The sequence below is a fragment of the Salvelinus fontinalis genome, chromosome 2 (assembly GCF_029448725.1).
Source record: "Salvelinus fontinalis isolate EN_2023a chromosome 2, ASM2944872v1, whole genome shotgun sequence".
Lineage (NCBI taxonomy): Eukaryota > Metazoa > Chordata > Actinopteri > Salmoniformes > Salmonidae > Salvelinus > Salvelinus fontinalis.
Window position 1 is genome coordinate 77,283,065 of NC_074666.1, and position 15,984 is coordinate 77,299,048.

Here is a 15,984-nt window from a genome sequence, read left to right on the forward strand (position 1 = left end):
CAGACACAGAGAGGCAGGGGTTCATGCAGAGAGCTGGGATTGGCAAAGAAACAGGCTTGTGCCCAGTCTCTGGACAGTACATGGGGTCTCCCTCCCTCACCAGCAAGTTCAGTATGACAGTGGGGCTCTTCTCCAGCAGAGTCATCAGGGCTGTGTTGTCTGGATCCTGGTTCTGCTCTGACGGGCCCTCTGTCTTCTTACTGTTTGTGTCTGACTGCAGTGTGGCCTCAGCACGGTGGGACAACCACAGCTCCAGGACCCGGTGCCCAAAATGCTCGGCCAGCTCTGGGTAGCGGAAAAGGAAGTGTAGGAGTGGATGTAGAGGGAGACGAAACTGGGGCTGGAGGACAGGGCCTTGCTGATGCAGTTTAGAGGACTAAAGAATGAGAAGGAAGTCTTACAGGTGCACAACTCTGATGCTTAAGGTAATTTGTTGTGACTTGACTAACAAGAAACAGAGGAGTTATGGCTTTGTACATTCATCAACCACTTCATTTACCAATAAGGTGTTGAGGAATAATGGAGACATGAAGAGCCATATCCTTAATTTCCTCGTGAGTTCCAAATGTCTCTAACCGTCGCCCTGCGTGAGTTCTCATGCCCGTGATGTCAGAATGCTCTCACTGTTCCATGCAACAGGACAGTTACCCGCGATGCCCTCAAACCAAGGCACGCTGCCTGCTAATTATATATAGGCTTGTTTCAACTTCTCAATTTCAAATTATTTTCTAACACGTTTTATTTTCAAAACAACCGTTTGAATTGAGGTGTGTTCCGCCTCCTCGTTAATTTGCATAAGAACTAGCCCATTTCACTGCTGCAGACAATTTATGTTTGAGGCTTTACTGAGCGGACAAACTTCTCTCTTCAACGAGAGCCCAAGCACTTCCCTAGTGTTTCCCCAGATCAAGTATGAAGACATTGCGCATCTCTAGTCAGAACAGGCCTTGCACAAACGTTTCCCCCCAGCACATTTTCTGGCTGGCGCCCGCATTGCCTTCATATTTGTTTTCCTTACAAATTGGACTTTGGACATGTGTGCGTTCCTATCAAAGTACGTGGCTTATTTTCTGTATATTTTGTTGTTGTTTCTGCTGTAGCACACCATATGTATGTATGGATCATAATGTATTTACTGTTTTATTCACATTTTCAAGTTCTAATGACAAATCATGCATTCTGATTCTTGTAGATTGTACTGGACACACATGATGTGTGTAAAATACTTTTTTGAATGTAGTACTGATTATGATGAGCTGATGCTAAGCTATTTGCCAGCTATGTGTGGCACCGTGTTTGTTGACATCATACAATGCATTCTGGTTGTCACGTAAGCTTCTGTCAGACCAAAGATGTTATACCAAGGGATAGTTAAAAGATTTAGATGCACTATTGTAAAGCGGTTGTTCCACTGGATATCATAAGGTGAATGCACCAATTTGTAAGTCGCTCTGGATAAGAGCGTCTGCTAAATGACTTAAATGTAAATGTAATAGTTCACTCAAATTAATTATGGTGCTTTCAAGACAACTGTAAAATCACGACGTCAATGATCTTCAGGTCGGAGCTCTGGAAAGAGGCTCGTTTTTTTCAGAGTTTCCAGTTGTCTTGAACACACTGAAGTCAGAGATTTCCCAGTTGCCAGTCGTTTTGAATGCGACATCAGATTGTAACTTTGGTACCTCAGGGTTGCCAGCTCAGACCCCCGTTTCCAGGGGTTTTATTTTTATTTAGTATAAACTTCTCACCTGGCGCCGGGCTCCCGAGTATTACTCACTCCTGCCACCATCATTACGCACACCTGCTTCCCTCGTCACGCGCATCAGCGATCCTTTGGACTCACCTGGACTCAATCACCTGTTATTTCCTTCCCTATATCTGTCTGTCCCCCAGCTCGGTTCCCCGCTTGCGCATTAAAGTTCGTATGTTGTTTTGTTACCTGTGTGCTGATGCTATTTCTGTCTTGTTCCTTGTCTGTTCCTCATTAAATGTTTGACTCCCCGTACCTGCTTCTCAACTCCAGCGTCGGTCCTTACACATAGTAATATTTCCTGCATCATATCCCCCCATAATACTTTCCCCCCCATTTCTACCCCCCACGAACTTGAAAACCCCCCATAAATGAAATTAACCCCCCCACAAACCCCCCTAAAATGGTTTCATCCCTGTTTAGCTTTCACGCTACGGTTAGGCTAGGCAGTAGGCTTGTATTTGGTGTGATGATCTGTGGGGTGAAAACATTTTATTTGCTTTGTGATTTGTCAAATATGGTAAATGGCTTGTCAAGTCATGTGCTCCGGTTCTTGTATATACTGTAACATGTACATCGACGATTTGTAATATGCTGAAAAGTGGCTAAACTAAGTTCATATTTTTCTGGCAATGAGCGCAGCCATCTTTGACTTTGTTTATTTGCGTCTTATAGTGAATGGCATTCTGGGATTAGAGAGTTTTTGCCAAGTCAAACATAAAAAAACATGGCTACCATCATAAAGAATTTAGCTGCTGTTAGCTTAGTTGAAACGCATTTATTTTCTAAACAACATTACATTAGTCTCTCGTGCTCACCAGAGATGTGGTACATCAGCACAACCTGTCATTTAGACTGGTTTATGGAATGAGTTCGGCTGTGGATGTGTTCCGTGTGATGCTTGGATGACGAAGTTTGCATTCATCTTTTACAATAAAAGGTCAAATTGAGGAATAAAGTTTAAGACGTTTATTTTCCATCAGTACCATCAAATATTTAGATGCTGTTCAGACAACAATGGTGTTCAGACGCGTTTGTTGCGTCATACGTTCTGTTGCTACTGTTCCAATCACATATTTGAGATCGTACGCTGCAGGGAGCACTCATCAACGATCACAAATACGTGATCGTACGCGTCAACGGGTTAAGGACTAGAGTTGTGTTAGCACTGTTGTGGACATAAAAGGGAAAACTCTCTCTCTTTCGGTATCATTAATACCCAGCTTTCAAAAAGAAAGGCATATATAGTTGATGTTGGAGCCTTTCGCATCAAAGTGGGATTCTATTTCATTGACTATAACTTCAGTTAAATAGTCCAAGGAATGAACAACCCTTCTGCAATTTATTACATGTTGTTAGAGCGCCTGCAGCCCACTATTATCATCGTATTGAAATGAGTTGACTTACCCAGTCCAGGTCGGGACTCTTGTCCTGTGTGACAGACAGCAGGTAGAGGGCAGACCTGAGCACACAGGGAGGCAGGGCCGAGTCTCCCTGCTCCTGCACCGAGCACAGCAGAGTCACCACACAGGAGAACACCGTGGAGTCAGGGAGCAGCCTGGTACACACACACACACACACACACACACACAAAGTTTTATGATGCACGTGCACACACACAACGATTGACGGTGCAGTGATAGGTACAGGAAGTGTATTGTATTGTACACACACACACACACACTGAGTGTACAAAACATTATGAACACCTTTCTTAATATTGGGTTGCCCCCTTTTTTCAGAACAGCCTCAATTCGTCAGGGCATGGACTCTACAAGGCATTCCACAGAGATGCTGGCCCATGTTGAGTCCAATGCTTCCCACAGTTGTGTCAAGTTGGCTGGATGTCCTTTGGGTGGTGGACTATCCATGACAAACACGGGAAACTGTTGAGTGTGAAAAACCCAGCAGCGTTGCAGTTCTTGACACATTCAAACCAGGGCGCCTGGCACCTACTACCATTCCCCATTCAAAGGCACTTAAATCTTTTGTCTTGCCCCTTGAACCTCTGAATGGCACACATACACAATCCATGCCTCAAGGCTTAAAAAGCCTTCTTAAACCTGTCTCCTCCGCTTCATCTACACTGATTAAAGTGGATTTAACAAGTGACATCAATAAGGGATCATAGCTCTCACCTGGATTCACCTGGTCAGTCTATGTCATGGAAAGAGCAGGTCTTTCTAAAGTTTTGTAGACTCAGTGTATACACACATGCACACACTCACATACATAACCCTCCCATGCTATGTAAATCACTGGCCGCAGTAAACAGACATCTTTCAAAGCAATGCCGTGTCGTTAATAACCATACAACTGTGCCAGGGTCTACATGTCCCCAAGTACCTGTCTCCATGCTGCAGGGCCAGGTGCAGCAATGTGAGCAGACAGTACTGAGTGGCCCTGGGGCCGACGGTCACTCACATTGGGACCCTGGAGAGTCACACAGCAGAGAGGGCCACTCACACACATGGCAACACAGAGAGGGCAGGCTGGACCTCAACACAGCCTCTATCTCCTCACAGTCTGGGGAACAGTGAGAGAGAGAGAGAGACAGAGAGAGATAGAGACACTCAGAGAGAGAGACAGAGAAAGACAGAGAGAGAAAACACACTGACACCAGTTCTCAGTTGACCTTTTCATTATTGAATTGCATCACAGTCACAAACAGGACATCCACACCAAACGTTACCTCACATAATAAAGTCCAAGGGCCTTCTCCACAGACTTTAAGTGCTACAAAGTGCTTTACTGTGACATTAAACCTTAATGCCACTGAGTTTTTCGTGGCGAATGTGTTGTGTCAGTACCTTGTGGGAGGATGCTGGCTGCAGGGTCTGGTTGGGACAGAAGAGACACACTGAGCCTCTGCAGAAAACCACAGCAGGCTGCATTCAGAGCTGGGTTTCTACCGTGAGATGAGGAAGAGCGGGTGAGTGTGAAAGAAAGAGAGGGACAACTAAGAAAGGGAGATGTTATCTTCTCACACTATATAGTATAATAATGGTATCAAACCTACTCCTGTGTGCAGTAAATGTTCTGACTTAGCATTTCAATTGAGTAAAAAAATATCCAAATGCACTTTGGACTCAGTTTCATGACAGCTCATAGGGGAGAGTTACAGTTAGTGAACCTCAAGCACAACCACATAGCCAGCCTGGCCTGTGAGCTTCCTCTTCTTCTGCACACAGGCAGACAAGACTGATAGACGGGTGAGAGTAGAGCTTTCATGGGCAGACTGAAACAAAGTGACGTGAAAGATGCTTCTGTGTGTCAACTCTCACTTCCTGGGCACTTTTACAAGTCCACACTATAACAGCGCCATTAGCAATTACCTGTCTGGGGGAGGGGGGGGGGGGGGGGGGGGGGGGGGGGGTTGGTCTGTGTGTGTTCTCAGGTTCTCCTGTTACCTGTTTCCTGCACAGAGGACAACTTTGTGCTCCAGAGCCAGCCTGAAGAAACCAGAGGATGCTGGAAAGAAGAGAGGAAGAAGAATGGAGGAAGAGGGGGATGAGTCGGAGGTATGGTGGGAGGACAGAGACATGGGTCATTGTACCTGGGGGCGAGAAAAACAATGATCCCCCTACCCCCCCGGACAACATGCCTCCCCAGTTTGGCAGCGAAGAGGGGCATGAGGGAGGGTAGAAGGGAGAACTGGTACGACAGGATGGAGAAGAAGTGCTGGGGCACCTGGGCGCTGGGCGCGAGCTCACAATGCCTCTACACACACACACACACACACACACACACGTGTGTGAGTAGACACATGGTGCATGAACATGTGTGTGCTGGGGGCGGGGCTCACTGACGGTGGGGATGCAAACAGTGTCACAGCCGTGTAGCAGACACAGACACAGACAGTGACACAGGGACTCCAGCGGGTCCTGACCCTGAACCTGTTTGGATGGAGCTGTGAACACATTCTCCTTCAGACCAGGCTCAGACGAACACTGCTCCACTAACCTGGAACACACAGACACACGCTAAACACACTGAAAATAGGGGGGTAAATGTTATCTGTGACCGCAACAGTTGCATTCTGCCTCACTGACCTGCAGGCGGCATGGACGCAGACCAGGGCCTGGAGTAGACACCCTCCCGCTCTCGAGGCCTGGCTGCTGGACTCAGCTCCTCTGAGGCTCACCTGGAAGAGAGAGTAACAGGCACACAGTCAAGAAACCTTTCCAATGGTGTTTCCTGACGTGAAGTGGAGTTGTCCCCTTGCTGACACACAAAGGTGAACAGAGACTGACTCCCTCGGCACCGCGAGGAGGCAGATAAGGGCAGCTCAGTGCACCGAGCAATAATGTCTTCCACCAGCTTCTCCAGCTCTTTGTACTGTACTGGGCTGGACTGGTGCGTCACCCTACAGAGACACACAGTACAGAGAGAAATCAACATTTATCTGTAGCTCATGTTTGTGGTGCTCACAGCCTGCATGCGTCTGTCTGTCTGTCTGTCTGTCTGTCTGTCTGTCGGTCGGTCGGTCGGTCGGTCGGTCTGTCTGTGTACCTGAGGAGGGCGGTGGCAGTGTGGGCAGCCTGTGTTGCCAGGGGGAGCAGACTCCAGAGAGCACTGCCTCTGCCACGGCCACAAATCCTGTAGCGCTGGAGAACAGACGCACCCCCGCAGGCTGCCTGGAGAGAGAGACACAGATAATAAACAGCTGTGACCTGTCTCTGTCACAACGCTCCACAGTGATGTTCTGATGTCAGCCACATGGCACCATTAGAGATGTGGTCAGGCAGGCTGTTGCCACAACAACGCTGGACAGCCCAGAGGAACCTGGAAAATCCTCCAAACAACCCACGGCTGTAGGCCGTCATTGTAAATAAGAATTTGTTTTTAACTGACTTGCCTAGATAAATAAAAATAAAAATACGAGATGCTGTGAACGAGGTCAAATTACCCCTCTCTCTCACGCCTTTCTCCGTGCTTGTTCAGCACTGAGACCAGTCTTGTCACTTTCACTGAATGTAAAGGACAACTTGCGATTCATTCACAAAATGTCAGATAGACCAGCTGTTATGTACGAGGTAGACAGACCTGATGCCTCACCTCTCTACTGTTATGTACGAGGTAGACAGACCTGATGCCTCACCTCTCTACTGTTATGTACGAGGTAGACAGACCTGATGCCTCACCTCTCTACTGTTATGTACGAGGTAGACAGACCTGATGCCTCACCTCTCTACTGTTATGTACGAGGTAGACAGACCTGATGCCTCACCTCTCTACTGTTATGTACGAGGTAGACAGACCTGAAGCCTCACCTCTCTACTGTTATGTACGAGGTAGACAGACCTGATGCCTCACCTCTCTACTGTTATGTACGAGGTAGACAGACCTGATGCCTCACCTCTCTACTGTTATGTACGAGGTAGACAGACCTGATGTCTCACCTCTCTACTGTTACGTATGAGGTAGACAGACCTGATGCCTCACCTCTCTACTGTTATGTATGAGGTAGACAGACCTGATGCCTCACCTCTCTACTGTTATGTACGAGGTAGACAGACCTGATGCCTCACCTCTCTACTGTTATGTACGAGGTAGACAGACCTGAAGCCTCACCTCTCTACTGTTATGTACGAGGTAGACAGACCTGATGTCTCACCTCTCTACTGTTACGTATGAGGTAGACAGACCTGATGCCTCACCTCTACTGTTATGTACGAGGTAGACAGACCTGATGCCTCACCTCTCTACTGTTATGTATGAGGTAGACAGACCTGATGCCTCACCTCTCTACTGTTATGTATGAGGTAGACAGACCTGATGCCTCACCTCTCTACTGTTATGTATGAGGTAGACAGACCTGATTCCTCACCTCTACTGTTATGTACGAGGTAGACAGACCTGAAGCCTCACCTCTCTACTGTTATGTATGAGGTAGACAGACCTGAAGCCTCACCTCTCTACTGTTATGTACGAGGTAGACAGACCTGATGCCTCACCTCTCTACTGTTATGTATGAGGTAGACAGACCTGATGCCTCACCTCTCTACTGTTATGTATGAGGTAGACAGACCTGATGCCTCACCTCTCTACTGTTATGTATGAGGTAGACAGACCTGATGCCTCACCTCTCTACTGTTATGTATAAGGTAGACAGACCTGATGCCTCACCTCTCTACTGTTATGTATGAGGTAGACAGACCTGATGCCTCACCTCTACTGTTATGTATGAGGTAGACAGATGCCTCACCTCTCTACTGTTATGTACGAGGTAGACAGACCTGATGCCTCACCTCTCTACTGTTATGTATGAGGTAGACAGACCTGATGCCTCACCTCTCTACTGTTATGTATGAGGTAGACAGATGCCTCACCTCTCTACTGTTATGTATGAGGTAGACAGATGCCTCACCTCTCTACTGTTATGTATGAGGTAGACAGACCTGATGCCTCACCTCTCTACTGTTATGTATGAGGTAGACAGACCTGAAGCCTCACCTCTCTACTGTTACGTATGAGGTAGACAGACCTGATGCCTCACCTCTCTACTGGTATGTACGAGGTAGACAGACCTGAAGCCTCACCTCTCTACTGTTATGTACGAGGTAGACAGACCTGATGCCTCACCTCTCTACTGTTATGTATGAGGTAGACAGACCTGATGCCTCACCTCTCTACTGTTATGTATGAGGTAGACAGACCTGATGCCTCACCTCTCTACTGTTATGTATGAGGTAGACAGACCTGATGCCTCACCTCTCTAATGTTATGTATGAGGTAGACAGATGCCTCACCTCTCTAATGTTATGTATGAGGTAGACAGATGCCTCACCTCTCTACTGTTATGTATGAGGTAGACAGATGCCTCACCTCTCTACTGTTATGTATGAGGTAGACAGACCTGATGCCTCACCTCTCTACTGTTATGTATGAGGTAGACAGACCTGATGCCTCACCTCTCTACTGTTATGTACGAGGTAGACAGACCTGATGCCTCACATCTCTACTGTTATGTATGAGGTAGACAGATGCCTCACCTCTCTACTGTTATGTATGAGGTAGACAGACCTGATGCCTCACCTCTCTACTGTTATGTATGAGGTAGACAGACCTGAAGCCTCACCTCTCTACTGTTACGTATGAGGTAGACAGACCTGATGCCTCACCTCTCTACTGGTATGTACGAGGTAGACAGACCTGAAGCCTCACCTCTCTACTGTTATGTATGAGGTAGACAGACCTGATGCCTCACCTCTCTACTGTTATGTATGAGGTAGACAGACCTGATGCCTCACCTCTCTACTGTTATGTATGAGGTAGACAGACCTGATGCCTCACCTCTCTACTGTTATGTATAAGGTAGACAGACCTGATGCCTCACCTCTCTACTGTTATGTATGAGGTAGACAGACCTGATGCCTCACCTCTCTACTGTTATGTATGAGGTAGACAGATGCCTCACCTCTCTAATGTTATGTATGAGGTAGACAGATGCCTCACCTCTCTACTGTTATGTATGAGGTAGACAGATGCCTCACCTCTCTACTGTTATGTATGAGGTAGACAGACCTGATGCCTCACCTCTCTACTGTTATGTATGAGGTAGACAGACCTGATGCCTCACCTCTCTACTGTTATGTACGAGGTAGACAGACCTGATGTCTCACCTCTACTGTTATGTATGAGGTAGACAGACCTGATGCCTCACATCTCTACTGTTATGTATGAGGTAGACAGATGCCTCACCTCTCTACTGTTATGTATGAGGTAGACAGATGCCTCACCTCTCCAGTATCTCTGTGAGCAGCAGCAGGCCCTATCTCTGCACCTCCACGTTAGTCAGCCTCATGGCCTCCTTCAGACTGCATGCCAGAGACTCAATACCTGACACACACACACACACACACACACACAGTGACTTTTACGTCTTGCTCAGTAATCCTATGATGCCATACTGTGATTGTGTGTGTGTGTGTGTGTGTGTGTGTGTGTGTGTGTGTGTGTGTGTGTATATGTGTCCTCTTTCTCTCACCGTAGACAGAGTGACACTGAGAGAAGAAGAGCGGGTCCTCAGTGAGCAGCAGCAGACAGTTGTAGACGGACCACAGCAGCACCTCACTGCCACGGTTCAGACGCTCAAACAGAAACTCTGGGAGAGAGAGAATGCTGAGACACAGGAGAGAAAGATACACTAACAGACCGGCGTCTCAGACATTCAAACAAGTTCTCTCACCAGGTACGTCTGCCTGGATGAAGGAAGCACAGGACTGGCTGGGGGAGTGGACCAGGATAGCAGTCATACACTGAGCACTGGCCACCTGCAATGTCTCCTCCCCACACAGCAACAGCTACAACACACACACACATTAGTCGTCATGACAATGTCTTCAAACACTGCCGTTTTATAGACACTCAATGTAATCAGTCAAAGATAGCAGCAGTAGAAACAGTAGAAGTTATCACATTTTCACAAAAAAATGGTGGTAGATTGGTGAAAACCTTTTTGAGTATGAGTGGCAGTGGGCAGCGCTCCAGGGAGAGCTGGGTGCTGGACTGGGCCTCTTGGTCCTGGTCCAGGCTCTGATCCAGATCAGACCGGATCTGCTCACAGGGGCTGTTCACCAGCACAGACACCACCTCACCCAGCTTCAGCAGCTGCTTCAGGAAGCCTGACGCACAAACAGAAAACACACTTCCATATTCACTGATTCATACGAAGTGTTAGGTTCCATGCACATATCGTATCATACTACCGCTTATTATATGGTAATAAGCACCGCCCCCCCTAAATATGATGGTTCTCACCCAGGCAGTTGATGGTGAGCTGAGAGGAACAGGCGTGGGCCAAGGTCTGCATCAGCAGCACACACACCCTGTCTCTGAGGGGGGAGGGGAGGGACTGGGCCACTCCCCCCACACCCTCTGCACACGTAGAAGACTGAGGCCTTCAGACCCTCGTCTGGGTAGAGCAGCGTGGAGCACAACCGCTCCAACAGGGGCACTGGAGCGAGAGAGAGAGCGAGGAGGGGAGAGAGGAAGAGAATGATAAAGGGAGGTGGGGGGAGAGGAAATGAGATAGACACATACACACACTAAGGCAGAGACAGACAGAACATAAGGGCGATGGGTGAGAAAACAACAGTGAACAAAGCAGGAACTAAACCCCAGCTACACTCTTGGCTGAGAGTAGCGGTGAACAGACCGTTGTGTGTATAAAGCATGGCAGGCTGATACTACACACCAGACTCAGTCAGACACCCTGTTGAATTGAGTTTGTTTAACTTTGACGCAGCCAGCCTGAGAGTTAGAGGCCCAGACACGGCTGCTGTGTGGAGCAGGTCAGACTCCAGAGGCAGCCAGCCAGGAGACTCCCGGCTCCAACCAGGTCTGGTTACACCACAATACAAACGGGAGGAGAGAAAGGAGGGAGAAAACACGTCTGCCTGTGCATTTCAACACTATGCAAAGTCATGTAAAGGAAAATAATGAGATCAATTCGACAGATGATTGAAAACAAGCTGGGACTACTATATGTGAGTTGAGTTCTCTGTACTGAATAGTTTCTCCCCCTCTACTGTACTCTCTCACCCTCTCTATTCAGGGCCTCAGTGCCTGTGTATCAGCTGGGAGGCGTGAGCTTGCTGACAGGCAGGCACCGTCAACAGCGGCAGTCCACATGGAGTCATGACACCGCGCTGCTTAGACAAAATAGTAAAACACTGACAATGTCCACACACGCACACAAACGCACACACACACAAACAAAACTATTACGGAGCGGCTGCGGTTCCGGATTTTCTGGAACCCGAAAGTTCCGTGGCTAAATATAAAATAGATTTCTGCTCATTTGTAGTATTTTTGTATTTTATGTAGCTGCTGCCCACTCTGCTACCTACGTAGCTGCTGCCCACTCTGCTACCTACGTAGCTGCTGCCCACTCTGCTACCTACGTAGCTGCTGCCCACTCTGCTACCTACGTAGCTGCTGCCCACTCTGCTACCTACGTAGCTGCTGCCCACTCTGCTACCTACGTAGCTGCTGCCCACTCTGCTACCTATTGTCACGATCGTGTGGCGGATTAACGGACCAAAATGCAGCAGTTGGAAAATATGCCATCTTCTTTTATTTTAACACGAAGATGAACACGACACAAAAACACTTTAACAAAACAACAAAATAACAAAACGACCGTGAAGCTACAAACGTTGTGCACAAACATACAGGCTACTAACGTTCTTACATAGACAATTACCCACACCTAATGAGAGCCTATGGCTACCCTAAATAAGGCTCCCAATCAGAGACAACCGAAATCAGCTGTCTCTAATTGGGAACTCATTCAGGCAACCATAGACTCTCCTAGAATACTAACCACCATAGACAATGCTAAACATCTACACTCAACACAAAACCATATACTACACCCATTAACCCCTTTACCAAATAAACACCCAAAACAAACAAAACATAAACATTACCCATGTCACACCCTGACCTAACTAAAATATTAAGAAAAACAATAATACTAAGGCCAGGGCGTGACATAACCCCCCCCTTGAGGCGCGAACTCCGGGCGCACCATACACAGTCTAGGGGAGGGTCTGGGTGGGCTTCCATCCACGGTGGCGGCTCCGGCTCTGGTCGCGGTCCCCACGTCACCACAGTACCTAAACACCTCCTAGGCTTCCTCCAAACGACCCCCCTCCACCTTAACCCCATTGCATTCAGGGGCAGTTCCGGACTAAGGGGCAGTACCAGGGTAAGAGGCAGTACCAGGGTCAGGGGCAGTACTAGGGTCAGGGACAGTACCAGGGTAAGGGGCAGCACCAGGGTAAGGGGCAGCACCAGGGTAAGGGGCAGCACCAGGGTAAGGGGCAGCACCAGGGTAAGGGGCAGCTCCGGACTGAGGAATGGCAGCTCCGGACTGAGGGATGGCCCATGGCTGGCTGACGGATCTGGCTGCTCATGGCTAGCTGACGGATCTGGCTGCTCATGGCTAGCTGACGGATCTGGCTGCTCATGGCTAGCTGACGGATCTGGCTGCTCATGGCTAGCTGACGGATCTGGCTGCTCATGGCTAGCTGACGGATCTGGCTGCTCATGGCTAGCTGACGGATCTGGCTGCTCATGGCTAGCTGACGGATCTGGCTGCTCATGGCTAGCTGACGGATCTGGCTGCTCCTGTCTGATTGGCGGCTCTGGCAGATCCTGTCTGGTTGGCGGCTCTGGCAGATCCTGTCTGGTTGGCGGCTCTGGCAGATCCTGTCTGACGGACGGCTCTAGCGGCTCCTGTCTGGCTGGCGGCTCTAGCGGCTCCTGTCTGGCGGACGGCTCAGTGGGCTCATGGCAGACGGGCGGCTTTGCAGGCTCATGGCAGACGGGCGGCTTTGCAGGCTCATTGCAGACGGATGGCTCAGATGGCGCTGGGGAGACGGATGGCTCAGATGGCGCTGGGGAGACGGATGGCTCAGATGGCGCTGGGGAGACGAGCAGTTCAGTCATCGCTGTGCAGACGGCAGACTCCTGCCGGCTGAGGCGCACTGTAGGCCTGGTGCGTGGTGCCGGGACTGGTGGCACCGGGCTGGGGACACGCATCTCAGGGCTAGTGCGGGGAGCAGGAACAGGGCATACTGGACCCTGGGGACGCACATTAGGCCTAGTGCGTGGGGCCGGAACTGGTGGTACCGGACTGGGGACACGCATCTCAGGGCTAATGCGGGGAACAGCAACAGGATGCACAGGACTCTGGAAACGCACAAGAGGCTTAGTGCGTGGTGCCGGAATTGGTGGTACCGGGCTGGAGACACGCACCATAGGACGAGTGCGTGGAGGAGGAACAGGGCTCTGGAGACACACTGGAAGCCTGTTACGTGGTGTATGTACTGGTGGCACTGAACTGGGGCGGGAAGGTGGCGCCAGAAATACCGGACCGTGCAGGCGTATTGGCTCCCTTGAGCATTGAGCCTGACCAACCTTACCTGGTTGAATGCTCCCCGTTGCCCGACCAGTGCGGGGAGGTGGAATAACCCGCACCGGGCTATGTAGGCGAACCGGGGACACCATGCGTAAGGCTGGTGCCATGTAAACCGGCCCGAGGAGACGCACTGGTGGCCAGATATGTAGGACCGGCTTCATGACATCCGGCTCAATACTCAATCTAGCCCTGCCAGTGCGGGGAGGTGGAATAACCCGCACCGGGCTATGCACACGTACAGGAGACACCGTGCGCTCTACTGCGTAACACGGTGTCTGCCCGTACTCTCGCTCTCCACGGTAATTACAGGGAGTAGGCGCAGGTTTCCTACCTGACTTCGCCACTCTCCCTTTAAGCCCCCCCCAAAGAAATTTTTTGGGTTTTCCCACAGGCTTCCTACCGCTTCGTCGTGCTGCCTCCATTCGCCGGTATCCCTCCTCGCACTGCGCCAGAGAATCCCAGGCGGGCTCCGGCACTCTCCCTGGGTTGATCGCCCACCTGTCGATCTCCTCCCACGTAGTGTAGCCCAGATCCTTTGTAGGTTCCTTCTCCTGTCTCCGAGCTAGCTCCTCATATCGCCGCCTCTCTGCTTTCGCTGCCTCCAGCTCAGCTTTGGGGCGGTTATATTCTCCTGGTACCTCCCGGTCTAAAATTTCCTCCCATGTCCATGAATCCTTGTATTTCTCCTGTTGCCGCTGGTCATGCCGCTTGGTCCTATGGTGGGTAATTCTGTCACGATCGTGTGGCGGATTAATGGACCAAAATGCAGCAGTTGGAAAATATGCCATCTTCTTTTATTTTAACACGAACGAAGATGAACACGACACAAAAACACTTTACAAACTAACAAAATAACAAAACGACCGTGAAGCTACAAACGTTGTGCACAAACATACAGGCTACTAACGTTCTTACATAGACAATTACCCACACCTAATGAGAGCCTATGGCTACCCTAAATAAGGCTCCCAATCAGAGACAACCGAAATCAGCTGTCTCTAATTGGGAACTCATTCAGGCAACCATAGACTCTCCTAGAATACTAACCACCATAGACAATGCTAAACATCTACACTCAACACAAAACCATATACTACACCCATTAACCCCTTTACCAAATAAACACCCAAAACAAACAAAACATAAACATTACCCATGTCACACCCTGACCTAACTAAAATAATAAAGAAAACCAATAATACTAAGGCCAGGGCGTGACACCTATGTAGCTTCTGCCCACTCTGCTACCTACGTAGCTGCTGCCCACTCTGCTACCTACGTAGTTGCTGCCCACTCTGCTACCTACGTAGCTTCTGCCCACTCTGCTACCTACGTAGCTACTGCCCACTCTGCTACCAACGTAGCTGCTGCCCACTCTGCTACCTACGTAGCTGCTGCCCACTCTGCTACCAACGTAGCTGCTGCCCACTCTGCTACCTACGTAGCTGCTGCCCACTCTACCTACGTAGCTACTGCCCACTCTGCTACCTACGTAGCTGCTGCCCACTCTGCTACCTACGTAGCTGCTGCCCACTCTGCTACCTACGTAGCTACTGCCCACTCTGCTACCTACGTAGCTGCTGCCCACTCTGCTACCAACGTAGCTGCTGCCCACTCTGCTACCTACGTAGCTGCTGCCCACTCTGCTACCTACGTAGCTACTGCCCACTCTGCTACCTACGTAGCTGCTGCCCACTCTGCTACCTACGTAGCTACTGCCCACTCTGCTACCTACGTAGCTGCTGCCCACTCTGCTACCAACGTAGCTGCTGCCCACTCTGCTACCAACGTAGCTGCTGCCCACTCTGCTACCTACGTAGGTGTTGCTCAGTGCTCCGCTGCCGCTTCCCCTCCTTGATTGGCTGCTGCTCATTGCTCCGCACACTGACGCTCCCCCCTCCTTGATTGGCTGCTGCTCAGTGCTCCGCTGCCGCTTCCCCTCCTTGATTGGCTGCTGCTCATTGCTCCGCACACTGACGCTCCCCCCTCGATTGGCTGCTGCTCAGTGCTCCGCTGCCGCTTCCCCCGCTCCCTTGATCTCAGATGAATGTTGTACACAAAAGACATGGTCGACATGTTACAACTATTGCATTCCATACCCCAGTAGGTTATTAAGCATAAGCGCAATTTCATTTTATTTTTTCAGGGTGGGAATTAGGCTACATAGAGCTATTGACATGTTGCACAAAAAATACATGATCAACATGGTTGTACAAACTTGGTGTTTGTTGTCACAGTATTGCAAACATAAGCATCCGGGGCACGGGGCGATGCAAAATGAACTCGCCCATTTTCAGACTCT

At 49.6% G+C, this 15,984-nt stretch overlaps 1 pseudogene; it reads right to left on the bottom strand.

Moving 5' to 3' along the window:
• LOC129867428 (meiosis inhibitor protein 1-like) overlaps positions 1 to 15,758 on the bottom strand; it is a 37,070-nt pseudogene extending 21,312 nt beyond the window's left edge.
• Positions 15,759 to 15,984: the final 226 nt, after the last annotated feature.